Source organism: Neopelma chrysocephalum, unplaced genomic scaffold (genome assembly GCF_003984885.1).
Source record: "Neopelma chrysocephalum unplaced genomic scaffold, ASM398488v2 Primary Assembly neopelma1_185, whole genome shotgun sequence".
Taxonomy (NCBI): domain Eukaryota; kingdom Metazoa; phylum Chordata; class Aves; order Passeriformes; family Pipridae; genus Neopelma; species Neopelma chrysocephalum.
The window spans coordinates 1-4,757 of NW_020897847.1; positions in this window are offsets into that span (position 1 = coordinate 1).

A 4,757-nucleotide genomic window follows, 5' to 3' on the forward strand; every position below is an offset into this window, starting at 1 on the left:
GGAAATTCCTTCCCCTTTGGAAGGAAGGACTTGGACTTGTCCCTTTGGAATGGCAGCTCTGGGGGTGACAGAGTCACCTTCACCCCCACCGAGGTGCTCTCAGTCCCTCTTGGGACCATGGAGGTGCCTCCAACCCCGCTTTGGGAGCTGGGAATGTTCCTCCCTCTTCCCTGGGAGCTGGAGGTGTTTGTCCCTGCCCTGTTCAGCACAGGGAAACACTGGGATCTGTTTTCCCTCCCTGAAGTAGGTCAGGAGTCCCTGGGATCGGTGTGTGCCCAGGGCGTGCCCGCCTCGCCTCTCCCACGGGCTCTGCTGCCTCTGGAGCGACATTCCCGGAGCTGGGATGGCTCCCAGTTTTCAGCAGGTTTTCAACCTGGCTCTGGAGCCTCCAAGGAGTCAGGACACAGCGGGATCTGTGGAGCTGATCATCCAAATCCAACCCCAGGACACCCCAACAATCCCCCCCTGTCCCTCAGAGCTTTGTCCAAGAGTTCTGGACATGTTCCCCAGGGTTTGCTTCTGTTCTTCTCCACCCCCTGCCCCTCTTTATTCCAGGAGTTGGGGCTTCATTTGTCCCCTACGAACACAGAAACATCCACAGCAACAATGCAGCAGGATTTCTGTAGAATCCTGGAATATCCTGAGCGGGAAGGGACCCCCAGGGATCATCAGGACACCCCAACAATCCCGCAGAGGATCATCCAAACCCTCCTGGAGCTCTGGCAGCCTTGGGGAATAACCATTCCATGGGGAGCCTGGGCAGTGCCCCCTCCTCTGGGAAGGAAGAACCTTTCCCTGAGATCCATCCCAACATTCCTGGCACAGCTCCAGCCATTCCCAGCTCCTTGCCCTGGTTTCCTGGGATGCCACCAGGACAATTAACTTTAAATGAGTTAATTTTAATGAGCACCTGAACCCTCACATCCCTGAGGATCCTCTCCCGGGACGAGCTGGTTCTGCCGGGAGCCTCTCCGGTTTTCCCGGTTTTCCAGGCTTTTCCCAGGTGCTGCAGCTGCGCCGGGGTGTTTTTCCCAGAGGTTTTTCGGGAGCCAAGCTGATGCTCCTGCTTTGGGAATTCCTCCTTTCCTTGGCTGCAGGACTAATCCCAGTTGTGATCCCTCCCTGCTCATCCCGGGCATCTCCAAGCTCATTTTTCCAGCAGGACACACCCAGTGCAGACCCTGTCCCAAAGAACAGCTCATGGGACATTTTCCCTCTGTTATCCCACTCTCAACCTCCTCCTGAAATTCCCATCCCACATTTTTCCCACTCCAATAGTTAATGAAGAGGATCCAGGCCAAGCCTTGCACCCAAGCACCAGCCCTGTGCTTCCATGAAGTTGGAAAAATCCATGGAAAGGCACAACCCTGTCCCAATAAAGAGCTCATGGGAGCGTTTTCCCTGTTATCCATCTCTCAATCTCCTCCTGAAATTCCTACCCCACATTTTTGGATTCCTATCCCACATTGGATCCTGGCCAAGGCTTGCACCCGAGCACCAGCCCTGTGCTTCCATGAGGGTGGAAAAATCCATGGAAAGGCACAACCCTGCCCCAAGGAACGGCTCCCAATAAACATTTTCCCCCTGTTATCCCACTCTCAACCTTCTCCTGAAGTTCCTATCCCACATTTTTCCCACTCCAGTAGTTCATGAAGAGGATCCAGGCCAAGCCTTGCATCCAAGCACCGGCCCTGTGCTTCCATGAGGTTGGAAAAGACTCATGGAATAAACAGCTCACGGGATATTTTCCCTCTGTTATCCCACTCTCAACCTTCTCCTGAAGTTCCTATCCCACATTTTTCCCATTCCCACTGTTCATGGAGAGGGTCAGTCCTGGCCAAGCACCCAAGCACCAGCCCTGTGCTTCCATGAAGTTGGAAAAATCCATGGAAAGGCACAATAAACAGCTCACGGGACATTTTCCCTCTATTATCCCACTCTCAACCTCCTCCTGCAATTCCTATCCCACATTTTTGGATTCCTATCCCACGTTGGATCCTGGCCAAGCCCCCAAGCACCGGCCCTGTGCTTCCATGAGGTTGGAAAAGGCTCTTTCCAGGCCCCCTGAGCTGCCTCCAGGACACGTGTCCCGGGAAAACGTGTCTCCGGAGCGTCGGGAGCTTCCCACCCCCTCACCAGCTGACACAGGGATCCCTCCCCCCCCCTGCAGCTCCACAGGAATCCCGGGATTTGCAGCGGGAAGGGCCGGCCCACAACGACAAAAGGCTCCTCCCGGTGACCTGGGGCCGTAACCTTATCCCATGGAACCTTATCCCATGGAACCTTATCCCATGGAACCTTATCCCATGGAAACGGCCGGGAAGGAGCAAACAGGGATCTTTTCCAGGAGCCTCCTCCTCCTCCTCCTCCTCCTGGGGTGACTCATCCCCATCCAGCAGATGGGCTGGGGGGAATGAGGACAGCGGGAATTAAAGGAAAACCCAGGGCATGGGATGCTCCATCCCTGCCTCGGGAATTCTGCCCCGGCCTCGGCTGCAGCGGGACAATTTTCTGGGATTCTGGGATTCCTCACGGCCTCCTGCCTTGGGAATTCCTCCTTTCCTTGGTTTAAATCCTGGTTGTGATCCCTCCCTGCTCATCCTGGGCCATTTCCAAGCTCATTTTTCCAGGTTTCCATCCACAGGGAGAGCCTTGGAATGCTCAAGTTAGAGGGATGGGGGGGCATTTGCATCCCATTATCCCAACATAATGCACATCCCATTTGCATCCTGTTTTTTTCCTGAACCAAACAAACAGTTTCTATCCAGCTGAGGAGGAGGAAAATCCTGGAATTGGCTCAAGGAAAAAGCAGCAGCTCCTCCCTCCCAGCCCTGATTCCTCCTCCCCCACTTCCAGCGACCTCAGCAATCCCGAGGAAGTTCCCTGAACCCAGGGAAAACGTGGAATATTTGCCTTGCCTCCAGACTTCCTTGCCCGGCCTCCCCACGTCCCATCCCGGTGAATCACAGCCTGGCTTTTCCAAAGCTTTTCCAAAGCTGCTGAGCCAGCATTCCCGGGCGGCTCCACCCGGCCCTGGTGGATCCAGGGGGAGAAAGGCAGGAATTCCTCACTCCAGAGGCTTGGAGCTGCTCCTTGGGCGGGATATCCAAGTGCAAAGCGCTCCAAGTGCCTCCCTGATAACTCCAAGCCTGGATTTTTCCCGCTGCAAAACTCTGGGAAGGGCATCCAGCTGTCCCAGCCTGCCCAGGGAGGATCAGCCCACACGGGGCTGGGGTTTTTCCAGGGGGAAAAGGGGAAAAGGAGGGGAAAAGACACCTGGATATCCATGGGGAAAACCCCAGGGCTGCAAAAAAGCAGGAGATGGGATTTCTGCTCCCACTGAAAAGCAGGAGAGAGGAAGAAACCCCTCCCTGGGGTGGGATGAGCCAGAGGGAAGTTTGGGACAGCAGGAGCCTGGAGACTGTCCAAGGGCTGGGATGGACATGGAAAAACCTCTGGATCTGCAGGATGATGGGAGCGAGGCAAGGCTGCTCCTTGGGACACAGAGCTGTGGGATACAGGGAGATGGTGGGATATGGTGAGAGGGTGGGACAGGGAGAAATGGTGGGAGACAGAACTGTGGGACGTGGAGAAATGATGGGATATGGAGAACCATGGGATAGGGAAAAATGTGGGACATGGATGGGATGGAGAGCTGTGGACATGGAGAAATGATGGGATACAGAGAACTGTGGGAGAGGGAGAACTGTGGGATACAGAGAATTGTGGGACATGGAGAGTTGGGGGGACATGGAGAAGTGATGGGACATGGAGAGCTGTGGACATGGAGGAATGATGGGATACAGAGAGATGTGGGATATGGAGAGCTGTGGGACATGGATGGGACATGGAAAGCTGGTGGGATACAGAGAACTGCGGGACAGGGAGAGCTGTGGGACAGGGAGAGTGTGTGGGACATGGATGGGACAGGGAGAAATGATGGGATACAGAGAGCTGTGGACATGGAGAAATGACAGGACATGGAGAGATGTGGGACATGGAGAAATGATGGGATACAGAGAGATGTGGGACATGGAGAAATGATGGGACACAGAGAGTTGGTGGGACATGAAGAGATGGTGGGACATGGAAAGCTGTGGGACACGGAGAAGTGATGGGACATGGAAAGATGGTGGGACATGGAGAGTTGGTGGGATACAGGGAGATGGTGGGACATGGAGCGCTGTGGACAGGGAGAGCTGTGGGACAGGGAGAAATGATGGGATAAGAGAGCTGTGGGACACAGAGACCCCGAAACCCTCCTTCCTGGCCACATTCCCTCTGGGATGGCAGAGGGTTAACGAGCCCTGGAAGGGCCCAGCTGAATCCCTGCAGCTCCAGAGCCATCAGGGACATGGGAAGAGCTCCAGCTCCAGCCAAGGGAAGGTGAATCCCTGTTCCAGGCCGGGATGGGCAGCAGAGCCCCTTGGACACGGAGGAGGCTCCGGATGGAGCCGGCGCTGCCTCCGAGTACACAAACATCAAAGAGGGCCCCAGATCCTCGGGAACACTGTAAACACCCCTTTTCCTTGTGGATTTGAATAGTAGGAAAAGCCCCCGTGGCTGTCAGGGCACGGCACAGCATCCTAAGGGAAGGGAGAGCGGGAATGAGCCATCCCAGCATCCGTACGGATCAAACGGAGGGATCAAACTCCTGCCTCGGCTCCTCCGTGGGCTCCTTCCCCACATCCAGACCCTCTGCAACGCTCCCAGCACATCCCAGATCCGTGTTTTCCACTTTGGAATGGTTTAGACGG